This window comes from Ruditapes philippinarum, unplaced genomic scaffold, assembly GCF_026571515.1.
Source record: "Ruditapes philippinarum isolate M1 unplaced genomic scaffold, ASM2657151v2 ctg247_1_1_1_1, whole genome shotgun sequence".
In the NCBI taxonomy this organism is placed as follows: domain Eukaryota; kingdom Metazoa; phylum Mollusca; class Bivalvia; order Venerida; family Veneridae; genus Ruditapes; species Ruditapes philippinarum.
In genome coordinates this window covers 87631-103975 of record NW_026852169.1, presented here as the reverse complement: position 1 = coordinate 103975, position 16345 = coordinate 87631, and the positions used below count along the sequence as shown (strand labels likewise).

Below are 16345 nucleotides of genomic sequence, written 5' to 3'. Positions count from 1 at the left end.
AAAAATAATATTCAATTACTATAACTGTACTAATTGCCAAAAACAGAACAACAGAAGAAACATGATCGTTCAGATAATGGGCAAAAGAACAACTTTTTAGAACCTATTAAGCCTATAAAGTACACCAAAAGTTAAACAAAATGAGAAAGGAGAATCAAATTGATAATAAAATCATTTCTGGGATGTAATGGGCCTTTACACATAGAAGTCAGTTCAACGATGTTCCATTTTCCATGTCACTGTACAAAATGTCCGCTTGAATAACTATTTCATTTTGTTTGCAATTAACAGAAAATTCAATGCAATATATGTATTTCTGAAAAAAAAAAATACAGCTGCACCGATAACTCAAGACTGTCTTCTCATGTCATACAAGTTTATTATTTACTGAAATTTGTCAACTTCGTGATTCCAATAATAAATATCCAGGATAATCTTGAATGCTTTATTTCTACAACTTAATTTAAAAAGCTTTTTTATGCTCTATTTCCCTAATGTATCATTTTATCGGTAAATCGGAAATTACCGTGACGTAATCAGGGTTGATTATAAAGCATGTTGCAATATTTTGGAGTCTTGGGATGACTTAACGTTATACACCTTTGCAATAGACATAAATAATGTTACCGATTAAATAAAAAGAACTGATTAAATCATGTAAATGATCAAATATAGAAAATTTACAATGAAATATAAAGCAACTATAATAGAATTAATCGCTAGCTAAGTCATAAGTTGCTAATGAAATGGTCATTCGAGGGTGAGAGCTGCTGGATTGCTAGCTAATTTATCAGTATTAAACGTGTAACTGCTAAAATCTGCTTACCTGTTTGTTATTAACAATATGATATTTCATTTACGTACTGCGGTAGATAATCTTAATTAATTTATACATTGCAAGCCTTAAAAGAACATAATACAATGGTTAATGGAAAAATAAATCCAGAGCTTCTTAGGACAATCGGGTTGTAGCATTTCTATTTTAAAATCATTCGTATTTTATTGTGATATTCGAATCGATAGATCGTTTGCATGTTTTTCATTACAAACATGATTTATATTATTTAGACATTATTCCACATATCTTGACAAATAATATAATTAGAGATGTTTTTATTAACACAGTGATTGTACAGGAATACCAATTTAAAAAAACAGGAATTTAGACTAATGCCTTTGTAATCATTGCCATAGTAATACATGCATACCTTTTTTCCTAAGAAAAAGATCCATTCAAATAACTATATATTGCTGATTTATAAACTGTTAAATGCAGCATTGTGGTTTAAACAAAAATCAGAAAACAAGACGATATTGCCCTATTTTTTTTTTAGATTAAACGTTTATTAAAAAAACCGTAGGTGTGATTCAATACAACCTTGTCCAGATTAAAATATACGATTTGAAAGATAGATAACTTTTAATAATTTTTTTTGTGATTTTTTTCAGTAAAATATCACAATATAGTTGTAAATTTGATAAAGTAAAGTTTTGAAAACGATTGATTTCAGACAAATGCCACAGACTAGACAAGATCAACTTTTATTTATTTCTCAAATTAAAGCTTTCCAAATTAGCAATCTTGCGGTTCTGTGTATTCGTTTTGATTAATATTACGCTGTAATTTAAAAGTAAGTGACATTTACGAATGCTTCACACTGCAATGACCTTTTACGAATGCCTTATTAGAACCTTCCATGAACAAGACAACAATTTCTTTTGTGTAGCAGATAAATAAGATGTATCTAACAATAATGCGAAGAACAGTTACTTTCAATGCAAAATTATGACCAAATTAAATCAATTGCAGTATAGATTTTTTTAATAACCAATTAACATACAAATAAATGCCGTTTATTTCTTACATAGCAAGAAAATTGTAATGATTTAAGTTAATATGATATTTAATTCTTGCGTGATGATAAATGGTAATTATTTCATTTTTAAGAATCACTGAATATTTTGAATTATTTCAAATCAACATGAATGAACTAAAGACGTTTCTCAAATACTGTTTTAATTCCTGTTAATATTTGTCAGACATTAACATAGCTTTTAAAAGATATACTTTGTCTTATTATGTAATGAGAGAATAAAGAAATCGTTTTATTATAAATAGGTTGTAATTAATAAGTGAAAGCATTAATACGAAATCACAAAAATTCGACAAATTCAAACTTTTTCCACTTTTTCGCATTGTTTAGATTTTCGCCCTTTTACATTTTCATAACCTCTGATCTCTATGCAAATAACATTTTATTGAGTTTCGCGCCCAGGGATATTTCTTATTGGGCACATGTATTCTTATACTTGGGGACCATTAACCGCTTTTCATGGAATGCTACTGACCCGCCTTATTGAAGATTCCATGATCACCACTGCGGATGTTTCGAAATTCAAAATTTTACCATTTCATGTTAAATGTTGACAGGGAGCATGGAATGTAACTCTTACTTTTCAGTACTGTCCATGGACAGACATAATCAAACAAAGCCTGCATCATTTTCATTTTACTTTTATGGACGTCTTTAACAGTGTTCGTTTTTCTTTGATCGCATTTTGGTTAATTCACATCGGTAGAAACGTAGCTTACAAAATGTGTTTAAATAAACATATAACATAAAATCTGACCTTTGTATTAATTAGATATAACAAACTAACAAATTGAATGCGCCGATAATATTCCATTTGCTGTGGCATGTGTTAATTGTGTAATTATCTGCTTTTGTGTATCCGTAGCGCGTATATTAAAAAGACAACAATGCAACAAAGCAAATATGCCAGCATGATCCACATATGACAATGTGAAAAGTGAAAATGTACAGATACGAAAATTCAAAGAAACGACAAATAAGTGGTGAAAACAAGACACATATAATATGTCGCATTTTTGTCTCATTTGCCTTTTCGCCTCGAGTTGAACTTCGTCGTAAACACCTTGTTTTTCTTATTACCTTAGCAGAGAACAATTATACAGCAGGTTTAAAATTAGCCATTATAGCTGTAAGAAGTATGAAGACATAGCCCTTCAACAAGTAATTCTCTGTTGCCAAGCTACCATTTAGTATTAATTGTTTCGCATGCGGCGATAAAATTTCTTACCAATGTTGCTTTGGTAACTTATTTGCAATTCTATGTTTTGATCAAAACTCACATCATTAGAACTTCTGTTTTGTTTTCAAAAATTCTTATTATCTAATGCTAAAGCCTTCCACTACGATTTCTTAATGTTTTTTAAAAAGTGGTTTCCATAGGCTTCTACGCTTAAACAAAACTTATTTTGACTCGTTAGTGAAAAATGTAGAAACGATCATTAAATACTGCGAAAATTCCGTCCGTGATTCCTTTTTTGTTTTTGTTTGTTGCCCTGCTTGACTCCTAGTCGGTGTCCCTTTGTGGATGTTTTTCTTGGAGGATGTGTTCATTAAATGCCATCTTCCTTGCTTACTTTGGTTTTGAACATGTCAGAGTGATTTTGGAGTCTACTTTATATCATTTGAGGACAAAGAAAAGTATTTTTTCAATCGATTTAAAGATTGAAGCTTTGTGTACAGGAAAAAGGGAGTACTCTGTTGTAAACAGTAAATGATTCATTGCATTTTGCAAGTTGCATACATTTTTAGTACTTCTTGTATCAAATAAGCTCATTAATTTAATTTATCATATGTATAAACATGTATATGCATAATTTGAACTGCTAACATAATTAAACATATTTCACGACAATAGTCATTCAAACAACAAATGAAACAGCAATTTTACATGCCATTTGTAAAACTATGATATACTAACAGGCGGTTCGTGGAGACGTTTATTGTGCCGTTCCAATTTAAATAATCATTATGTTATATGTAATTACATTTATTGAAAGTTTTAATAAATGTTCTATCATTTTCTTACTTACAAATTGAAGCTTTTGGATATAATTATCAATACAGGTTTACGGTTTGGTAATGATATGGTATAGTTATATTGTAATTCAGTCTCATTTATTGTTACTGTGTTATTTTTATAAATATTTTGATACAGTTAGGTTCAGAGTTATTCATTATACAGAAATACGTTATACACGTAACTCAGTCACAAATATCAATTCAATTTAAGCTACAATGCTCTATTATTGAAACATTTTAATATCGTATTTACTTAAGATTGAAATAGACTCTCTTGTGCGTATCTTTTGTTGTTTTTGTCTGTTATGACTTCACGGCTACGTCTACAAAAACAACTACAAAAATTGTAATAATTATACTTGCTTACTATCATATTTCATTATCTATCTTTATCGAAGAATAAATCTACCAAGTCTTTTCTTCTTTTCTGATTACTTATGTATATTTGCTTGCAGGCAATGGACACAAAACCCACACTCTGAATGGCTGCATAAACTTTGATCAGTTGCATGCAGACAATGAATGGACATCAAAATCACAACACTTTGGAAATCTGTGCTAAAGAATCGGTTATTTGTTTTTATAAAGTAATTGTGATTACTAATCACAACTAGCACCAATCGAACCGATTTTTTTTATCAATTATGATTACCACATGATACATATGAGAAAAGACTAGAAATATAATCTCATTTCTTGCTTTGAATACACCGATACATTTTAGATTATAAAATAGTCAAATAGCGATTAATTAATAATATTAATCTCACAGTGAAATGCAAACTTTGATTTGAAGACATTTGGTTTTCAAAACATATTATTAGTGAAAAATCTTTTACTGATAAAAGTTAACAAATATAAAAAAAATCAATAAATGTTTTCAGAATACGAAATCTTGACTATTGTTTTCTCCAATTTCCAGATTGCATTTATTTGCTTTAAGTTATAATGGATAGCTATTCAGACAATATTTAAGCTGCTAACCAAATGTATTATTATTTCTAATGTATCCTCTGCATTATGACAAAGTAGCTGTTACAAAATACGGTATGATTATAACCGAACAATCTGTTACTAATAGACAAAAACCTAAATGATAAATGACAAACAGAACTCGGAAACTATTCATTTCTCATAAATACTGGCATGCATGTTTCTTGATAACAGTGAAGGGCGTCATGGAATCGCGATGTTTTTATACAAATGAAAAGCAAATATACTAAACTAGACACATTTTGAAGATTTTGGCATCGAACTGACGAAAAGCTGTGTTGTAAAAACGCATACAATCTGTATTGACCAATACTGCATAACATGACTTTAAAATATTTTAGAAATAAATGAGGTACATTTTAAGTATATTTCAAACCGGTATTTTCTTTTCATAACCTTTCACATGTTTTAACGTGGTTCATTCTTTACAAGCACCTATTATGCCTTCCTTCATAGTTTTATGGGACAATTTCACTCAAGACAAATTAAAAGCTTTACATGTTATTAACAAAATATGATATCACCCTAGGAATAGCTGGATCAACTTGTGTAACAAGAACATATTTCATCTAAAGTGTGGAAAAAAATGTTGTTGTTATTATCACTTTTATGGTTTTACATACTTTTTTTGCAACTTTCAAGGTAGGGGTTGTTGCTATATTTGTTTGATTTTGTTTTACGTCACACTGACACAGTATAGGTCATTTGGCGACGTTCCAGCTTTACTGGTGGAGGAAGACCTCAGGTGCCCCTCCGTATTTCAGGCACGAAATGGCATCTGAGTAGAACCACCGACATTACGTAATCTAGCTGGATAGCTTCGTCACATGAAAACATCCAAAGTCCCTGTCGGGATTCGAACCCACAGCGGTGAGGGGCAAGTGGTTTGAAGTCAACGACCTAAACCACTCGTCCAAGGACGCCCCTAAGGGATTGCTGCAGCAATTGTTATGATATGATATATTGTTAATGAATGTTAAACAGTACAACCTCTGTAGAGCAACAACCGTTGGAGACAGACACAGATTGTTGTTGTTGCTGGAAGGTATGGCTTTATACAGGTTAAATTCTTTGTTAAAATATCTGGAAAAGTGGAGAACAAGAGCAAAAAAAAGTTTAAATGTGAAATTTACAGTCTTGGTTTGATTGAACATGTTTATGAATGATGATGATAAATGCATCATTTCTAACGTCTTCTAACACCGGCTTCGATGAACTTATATGCAATTAACAGGTGCTACACAGAATTTTAAAAAAATGATGTTGTTTTTAAAGAGGATATTTTACTTCCGGTGGCCACTTTGCAGGGGTTGTACTGTAGAGATATTTTAAGAAATAAGAAGCTGCATATTTCACTTTTAACATAGACGGAAGAGTCTTGGTGTAATTACTTTATGTTATTTACTTTCCTTATCATTTGTTTATTGTGCAGATGCACTTTTACGCTGTCACTAGCTTTTAATTACAAATAACAGTCTGGTTTATCGGAGACATATCTTAAAATAAAGTTACCGGGATTTTCCTGAGGGATGAGGAGAAATGTAAAGGAAAACATAATAAACACAATATGTACAACAGCTACCATAAAAGTACTTTAAGACATGCATTAATCTGTAGATATATGCTTTAAAATTGTACTTAGTGTATACGGAATTATAATCAAAGTGCTGAAAGCACTGATGGGGGCGCAATATGTGCTAAATTCGAGATATGTATAGCAATCTACTTTAGGTGTTCCAATCTGATATCATTCTTCTTTCAAAGTTGAATAAGTGCCCATTTTGTACACAATATAATAGTATCGCTTCCAAACTCTTGTCAAAATTGAAAATCATGTACCAAGAACATACTAACAAACCCAGCAAAATGCATAATTGATATCATATATATCATGAATAAACATTTTAAATTAAGACATTGGATTTTGTTGGGAAACTATAGTTGTTTAACCAATTTTCATGTAAAGTACTTCCTTATGTGAATGTATAACACATAAATCAGTGTACTTGCTATATTTATTCCAAGAAATGAGTATGCAGATATTAAATAAACAGAACATTTAACTGTCTTTAAAATATTTCTAAAATAAAACCAGGACTGTAAGAACAAACTTATTTTTTGTAGAAACCTTTCAAGCACAATAGATAATACATGTGAGAATGTAAATTGGAATGTATACATTTAATCAAGTTGGCATTGAAAACAAGAGCCACTATCTAGCTTGGGCCATGCTCGGCTTTTTCTTACATTGGAAGTCAAACACATCAGTAGGAGAATATTGTAATATCTATTAGAGTACTCCTAGAAAACATAATATAAATGTATAAAGTAAATTTCAAATTTGAATAGTAAAGGTCATAGTTGAATGATAATTGTTCTTTTGTCCAAGAATGAATCAAATCATAGACAAAAACAAAGTTATGACAATGTGAGTGAATTTCAATTGTTTGACCTTGTAGGTAATGGTCATTTAAAGGTCAAAGTTATATCAGAAAAATTCAACATGTTGGTTCTGTGTTTGTTTGTTCAAGCATGATTCAAATCTGTAAAAAAATAACAAAGTAATGACAATTCCAGCTAACTCCAAAGATATTTTATATCAAATAAAGGTCAAGGTCATATATGAACTTGAAGGGCTTTTGTCACAAAAACATGTCTCCCAAAACTGTGTATGGTTCTGATCACTCTTTTGAATTTTGGCAGTTGTACATGTGATAGATATTTCTTTTTTTAACTCTTGGGCCATTTTGTGCAGAGAAACAGAACATGGCTGCCATCGTTGGATACCCACAATTGATAAACATGTCACATAACATGCAATCAATGATGAATGTTAATGGTTCGGCCGTGGGTATCCGACAATGAGAACATGCCAACAATGTGCACAACTAAGGATGGCACTGTACACCCCTATTTAGTCCTGTTTGAAATCTAACCAGCAGTTTAAACATTACTTTTTAATAGAAGTTAAAGATAGAAAACATTATCAATTTTAATCCTATACTTATTATAGGTATTTATTGGATTCATTATTCAAAATTAAATGAAAGAGCATGGAACAAAATATTTTCAAGATCTAGTAAAATCTAAATGTTTTTAAAATCTAGTAGAATCAAAACTTTACAATAAATATATCAATAAATATACTATAAAGTACATTATAACAATACATGTATTTTGGATAATACAATCTCAGCTGAAATACTTTAAATGGGTGTGGTATTATAAATGTTTGTAAATATTGTAAGTTATCTAATCAATAAGTCTATTCTTAATAAAAGAAACTTGCACCTTGATATTTTCTGTACAAACTAGAACTGCCATTGTCATGGCGTGAATACCCCCACATACCAATTTGTCAGAATCAACAGTAGTCATTTACAGCTCAGCCAAATCTGAGGGAAGTAAGCCAGTGCATTGCTAAGTTATATATTCTACATGTTTTAGTGGAAAAGATCAAAGTGAACTTTACCTTGGACCTACTGACCTCAAAACTAAAACTGCCATTGAATGACTTCAATAACACCCCTCTCCACCCATTTCATGCAGCCTTGCCTGGAGGTGTTTTATGATGAATATATGAGACCATTTGAGCAGACAAGCTAATTGTAATAAAAGCCCCTGTGACCTTGACCTTTGCCCCAGTAACCTCAAAATCAATAGGGGTATTCTACTAATCTTGACTAACCTCCATGCCAAATATGAAGACTATGGGTCTAAGGATTCTTAGGTAATTGGGCGGACAAGCTTTAATTAGCCAAGGCCCCTGTGACCATGACCTTAGACCTGAAAATAAATAGGGGTCATCTACTTATCATGACTAACCTCCATGCCAAATATGAAGACTGTGGGTCGAAGGATTCTTAAGTTATTGGGCAGAAAAGCTTTCTTCAGTCAAGACCCCTGTGACCTTGACCTTTGACTTGGTGTTCTCAAAATTAATGGAGGTCATCTACTAATCATGACTTACCTCCATGCCAAATATGAAGACTGTGGGTCAAGGGAATCTTAATTTTATGGACGGACAAGAAAAAAGCGACGGATGCCCCGACGGCCGGACAAGCTGATTCCAGTATAGCCCCCTTACAACTTTGTTGTGCGGGGTATAACAGATTTCAAACATTGATAAGTTAGCTCATCTTCTTGGTGATGAACTGGCGCCTCTATATTCAAATGTGGTTCTGTTCATACATAAGTTATCTCATGTTCTTCATGATAAACTCTCACCTTGAAGTTGATAGAGTTCTGTTCATACATATTTCAAAAATAGATAAGTGATCTTATTTTCCTGGTGAAAAACTGGTCGCTCATTCAATATCAATACATATTATGTCGCTCATTCAAGTTCTATACATATTATGATATTTCAAATATTGGAAAGTTATCTCATGTTCTTGGTGAAAGACTGGTGACTAGTTTTCTCCTCAATGTCTTTTCTTTTTCTTATTAGATTAAGTCAAGTTACTATATTCATGAGGCTTTCGACATCACACATTCCAACATTGCAAATGGCAAGCAGTCTCCTGGTATTCCAATTTCTTTAAGTTTTGAAAAACCCAAATGTGTCAATTTCTCTAGTGTTTCCGACATGAAGACACATCTACATGCATCTGTCCTTATCACTCCTGCTATTACTGTTCTATCATACAAACGCCACTGTTTCCTGAAATATTTGTTTAGAAAAAGTTAATAGCAAAATAAAAATTCCATTATTTTTGTATTTTTTTTTTTTCGGGGAGGGGGGGGGGGTGGGGGCAATTTAAAGCACAATTTCCAGCTTTACTGCTTGAGGAAGACCTTGGTGCACCTATGTGTATGATTTCAGGCACCTGGGTACCATCAATGTTCCATAAATGAGCTAGATAGCTTTCTCACATGAAATGATCCGTAAACACTTGCAGAGCACGAACCTACAGCAGTGAAAGGCTTAAAGGTTTACAGTCAACCAATCGCCACAGACACCCAAGTATTTTATCTATTTGCTAAGCAGCATTTTTTTCAAAATCATTTAAATTTATAAATGTGAGTGATTCTGATAAGCTATAGACAGCTAAGTGAAGATAAGATAATCATATATGTCAGATATGTTGGAGTGCTTATTGTGAATAGTCATTATTTTAATGTGAATTCTCCTGAGGTGAAAAGGAAAGGAAAGCTGAATTCATAAATACATGTTACATGTCACAATTGTTCTTGTTATTAATTTTGTTCCTAATTTCTATTCTATAAGATGATATTTAAATTCACTGTAATTCCTTTTTATAAATTTGGATTTTTGTGAAAATAGTCTATCCAGTGACAGAAGCTCACTGACTTTAAATAGACTATCCTGTGTCAGCCTTTAAACAAGTCAAGAAAAAAAAGCTATTAGAATATAATAATTAAGAAATATCATATACAACCACTTCTAAATCATCATGTACCGCTTCCTTAAATGCCATGCTACTGAAAGAAACATTTTACCATTTATTCACTGCAAGGTTTGTCAGATTGACAGTCTCACATTTTATTTCATCCTCATTGACCCAAAGCATCCTTAAAATCGATACCGTGCCGTTCACATTTACAAATCTGACATGTAGGCCGACCATCTAAAACAGAAAGTCGGAAAGATAAAATATAATTATTATTAGATATACATATATAGTATCCCAATAATTATGTTAGTTGAAATCAATAGTCAAATCAATAATTTAAGCAGTGTTAGAAATTAGCAGTAGTCCGAGGGCCCGACTACTAAATTTCTCCTCGGGCTACCAACTTTTCACAGTAACAGGCCTGACCAGGCTACTGTATTTTAAGAGGCAATATAAACAACTGTTTTGAACAAATTAATTGTGCCAGAGAAATGTCTTTTGGGCTAGTGAATATTCCAATCTGGTAGTCCGACCAGGCTAGTCGATTCAAATCCTAATTTCTTACACTGTTTAAGAAACAATTTGTTCAAAATTGTCCAAGAACAAAGATTTTTATAGTATACTATAGTAGTTATAGTGTATATACAGTATGTACTAAATGCAGGGCTACAGATAACATTTTGTGTATATTGGGTAATTACCCCTTATTTTGTGATCTATTGGGTTTTTTCTATTTTCTTTGAGTTATTTCTGTATTTTTTACCCTACCCCCTCTAACCAATTTGGGTTATAAAGTACAATATAGATAAATACAGAATCCCTAAAGAAAGCCCAACACGGCAAAATTGAAAATGTTGCAGGCTCGGTTTAATTGAGCCTGTTCATGGACGGTACTGGAAAGTGCAAGTTACCGTCAACGCCCCCTAGCACCGGCTTAAGCAGAATTCAACATTTAAACGTGAAATAGTAAAATTTTGAATTTAGAAACATCCGCAGATGTGTTCATACGGCGGTTATCATGGAACCTTCAATGTGACACTTCCGTGCCATTACATGAAAAGCGGCGTATGGTCCCCAAGTAATAAAAAGCGTGTGCCCTAAACGAGAAAACAATGGGCGGAACTAAATAAAATGGAATTTTGAAAGGGGATCAGAGGTTATGAAGCCTGCGTATCACAGATAAGACGTCAAAAGACAAATTTAAAAAGCAGGCAACATATCCTAAGGGTGATTCAACATTATTCAAGTAGGAAAATTGGAACCACCCAACTAGAAAATGCCAAAAAGTTGAAACTAAAAATACCACAAGCACAACAATAATGTCGTGCTGAACGATTTTCAAGGATCGAAAATATAACATCATTGATTAAATGTACGGGGAGACTTTTTACAGCCGCCACACGGCACAAATAACACGGATGTGATCATAAAATAGATAAATACAGAATCCCTAAAGAAAGCCCAACACGGCAAAATTGAAAATGTTGCAGGCTCGGTTTGATTGAGCCTGTTCATGGACGGTACTGGAAAGTGCAAGTTACCGTCCACGCCCCCTAGCACCGGCTTAAGCAGAATTCAACATTTAAACGTGAAGTAGTAAAATTTTGAATTTAGAAACATCCGCAGATGTGTTCATACGGCGGTTATCATGGAACCTTCAATGTGACACTTCCGTGCCATTACATGAAAAGCGGCGTATGGTCCCCAAGTAATAAAAAGCGTGTGCCCTAAACGAGAAAAAAATGGGCGGAACTAAATAAAATGGAATTTTGAAAGGGGATCAGAGGTTATGAAGCCTGCGTATCACAGATAAGACGTCAAAAGACAAATTTAAAAAGCAGGCAACATATCCTAAGGGTGATTCAACATTATTCAAGTAGGAATATTGGAACCACCCAACTAGAAAATGCCAAAAAGTTGAAACTAAAAATACCACAAGCACAACAATAATGTCGTGCTGAACGATCTTCAAGGATCGAAAATATAACATCATTGATTAAATGTACGGGGAGACTTTTTACAGCCGCCACACGGCACAAATAACACGGATGTGATCATAAAATAGATAAATACAGAATCCCTAAAGAAATTTTACCCAAAATTTTTGACCTTCATTGTAGACATTTGTAGGTTTTGTACGGTAATAAAAAAGCTACTTACTACTTTGCTTTATGGTTTATTGGCCTAGGAGATTTCCAAGTTGCCTTATATAATTTAAAGGTTAAAACAGTCTGAAACAGTATGATCTGCCTGATGTACGCGTTAAGTAATAATTTTCGTCATTACGCACCAGTTCAAATGTAGTTTGTATAAATAAGAATTCATTTACTTTTTCTTACCCTTAGTTATTATTTCTATTGGGTTTTTAGACATTTTAATTGGGTAATAACGCAAATACGCATGTTATCTGCAGCCCTGTAAATGTCTTTTCAATCTACTATACTGTCCTTAAATTTTAAGAAAACAACTATCTTTAAAATCCATTGTCTCAGAAGTTGCAAAACCAAGTAAATGAAATTGTTCTGTATTTGTATTATTCTACACGACTTCTGATCACAAAAGCTTCAAGGACATTAATGAGTGAATCAGGTCCTATCCTGAAAGATTGTTGCGTACAAGTTTGAAGACAATCCATTCAAAAATAACAAAGTCATAGCCACTAATAGCAAAAATCAGGAAAATTTAAATATTTTACCTTGAATGTTTATATGGAGGTCAAGTTTAGTCTGGTCTATTTGAAGGGTTGTTGTGGCCAAGTATGAAGACAATACACCAAGATCTGAAAAGTTATAAAAAGGTTAAAGTTTGTTGACAGCAACGGGAAAGCTGTCATGACTGTAACAATATATTTTGACCCTAAATGCAAACTGAAAGTTCTAGCCTATACACACTGTTGAGGATAGCTGTTCAGCATTTTTTCAATAATAAATAAATGCAATGATAAAATAGGTAACTTGCAAGTCTTCTAACATTTTTACAAAGAATGAACATATATATTTTTTCCTAATAATTCTACGATGACGTTCAGCCTTTTATATTATAACAAGATATCGGAAAGATATATCAGAAATGAATTGGCCCGTGGACTTTAATGTCAATCATAGAGCTCTTTATGCAAAATGTAATGGTAAGCAAACATCCAGCATGAAATTTTCAAGTAGCTAAAAGTGAAATAAAATTATTAAAAATACTTTGTCATAATTCAACTACTGTTGGAAATTGACCCACATGTTTGATTACAAATGTATCTATATAATAATGTCCATAGAAATAATAAATTAATTTTCAGTCTCTTTCTCTTTGCGCTTTCACACAGATTATTCAACTCCATGATTTTCATAAGGAAACAAAATCTTTTGATCATCAAACACTACAAATTACTATACCAACTGTAAATTGCAGTCTGTGCGAAAGGCTGTCGGTCCTCGGACCTCGCCAACTAAAAATCAGTAGGGTCAAGATAAATTTCTATACAGTCAGTTGTCATGTCCGAATAAAATTTCCGCCAGTTTGAAACAATTTTTGGCCTTCTGAAATATGCAAAGCTTCCAAGATCGATCTATCATTTAAATTTTTGCTTGTATTCACAGACCAAGATAACTAAAATCACCGCAGGATACGACCAGTTTTTGCTAAGAAATGTAAGCCACCATCTTGTCTCGGATAATTTCTTTTCCAAAACATATTTTTTCTCCAATCTTCAAAATTAAACCTTTGAAAGTTGTACATGTAAATTGTTTTCTTGTGAATCATGCTAATGTTTTATCAATTATGTTTCTGTATATTTTTTTCTTTAGTATCTTATAGTTGAGTCTGATAATTCATATATGCTAAATATTTTTCTTTATAATTATGGCAATATCCCTCCCCCATACCTACAAAAAAAACCTGTCAGAGTCCGGGCGGGGAAAAAATCATCAGTCTAAGGATCCCAGTCCTTGTGGGTGGAATTTTTTTTTACTTTCGCATTGACTGAAATTGTATATGATATTCAATGAAATCTTCTTTTAGAAAAACAAGTTTGCATATTATTGTTTTAGGCAACTCATTTTTAAAATGCTGTACAGCTAGTCTCAACAGTGAGTATATGCTAGTCGTATTTGACTCGCATACAGCTAATACTGGTTCATACTGCTAGCCGCTGCCTATTCCTCTACCAATTCATATACTTCCATGAATACTATTAGTATAATAATCATATAGATGTTAAACAATAAAAGTAATGATGACTTAATATGATGTATATAAAATTCCGCTGCTAAAGACAAGTTGTTTTTATTGATTGTTTATATCAACAAAGGTAATGAGGTAAGTTTATCAAGTTTCCCCGGCAACAGAGTTGTGTGAAAAAAAGTTCAATTTGATTAGCCCTTGGAGCAACCATGCACAACATGTGTATTAATAAATCCTTGCAATTATCAAGAAAATAGAACAAATATTTTATCAAGCACGTAAGCAATAAAGATGTAATTTGACTGGTTTACAGAGAAAAATAGTTGAAAGTATCTTGACAGGTATTAATTGGAAAAAGATACACACTGTAAGCACAGTTCAACTGTTAAATGGAAGCGGTCAATCAGCTGTTTCAAAAATGTAAGTACACACCAAAAACACTTCAAATTCACATTCTTTGCGTAATTAATTTACAGAGTGCGTAAATGAACGCAACAAATTGTTAACCTTGTACGTTTTTAGTTGATTTTAAAGCGTAAAATATGCCGATATTCACATTATCTGGAATCTGTTATATTTAATAATATAATCAGTAATCTTATTATTATCGACCTGTGGTTTTGAATTTTAATACAACTACTTTTTTCATATATAAATGTCTATAAATTTACAAATAAAAAATCTACAAAATTATGGACTGACCATAAATATCATGAAATCCTACATCTGATGAAGGCAAAACTGTGAAAATCAGATCTACATGTATGAAATAAGTATATCTTATTTTAAGTCATATTGAATTACGGACAGGGCGGACTGTGACTCAAGATTAGGCGGACCATGATTTAAAAAGTATTTATATGTGGACTAATGTAATAAAAGTATTAAATTATTGATGTCCCAAAATATGGTCCGCCTAGTCTCAAGTCACAGTCCGCCCTGGTACGGTCCGCCCTGTCTCACGGTCTGCCCTGTCCTGCAGGGGTCATATTGTATTTAACAATTATAATTATTACTAGTCCTTTAAATTTTGGGACCTCTCATAGGATAGGATTTTATTCATTACAGGGCTGGGGCAGTAACTCCAGTCGCTTGCAAAAATCATGATCACAAAATTGAAAACTATCATTTTTCACCAATTATTACATTTTACCTGTATATCATGACAAGTTTTGGGCTTATTTTGTTAAGCTTAGTTAGCTAATACAGTAAATTGAGTAATAGACTGATAAAGATGTGTTCAAAAAGTAGTCAAAAATGTAATAATAATTTAAGAAAATACCTTTCCATGTTTCTGAATAAGTCCTGATATTAATTATGTGGTTTCAACAATAAAAAGTGATAAAAAAAACCAATATGTTAATAAATTAAAAGGTGGACCGAGTTGAAAAAAGGCCGAGCTGACTCGAGGCCGAGTACGACACTGCACTAAAATTTGCAGTCTATCAAGCGAAATATATCAATAGCTTTACCAGATTGTGAAGAAAACTTGATTATACATACGGAATAGATTGCAACCAAAATATCAACGTAATGGCTGGGACTTCCTAATTGATAGCAAATCTTCTCAACCTTTTCTCGGAATAACTGACCAAGATGGCGATTTCGGGAAAATGACGTCAGAGGGAAAATAGTTCGTATTCATACGCATACAAATTTTTACTCTGTCATTCACACTTTTTAACCATTTTAAGCTTGAAAGTTATCTAATTTGAAAATCGTATTCCATCTTCCTGAATTATTGTGTTCTATGATAGTTAGTTAATTTATGACTTGATAAAATTGGCACCAAATTTATGCAAGTACTTTGGCTCTCATGCATCGGGAACCAGAAGGTAGGACAAATAAACTGGTTCTCATTAAATTTTTATCGACTGCTAGCGTAGTAATATTCAAATCACGTACAGCAATGGTATTTGTAATTTTGTG

At 32.4% G+C, this 16345-nt stretch overlaps 1 long non-coding RNA gene across 1 annotated transcript; it reads right to left on the bottom strand.

The window, feature by feature from the left end:
* Positions 1-8940: 8940 nt before the first annotated feature.
* On the bottom strand, positions 8941-16295 carry LOC132751256 (uncharacterized). The gene is made up of 4 exons (XR_009628661.1): positions 15920-16295; positions 12939-13022; positions 10350-10477; positions 8941-9549 (listed from the first exon to the last, which is right to left on the bottom strand). It is a non-coding gene; the product is annotated as an uncharacterized LOC132751256 (long non-coding RNA).
* Positions 16296-16345: the final 50 nt, after the last annotated feature.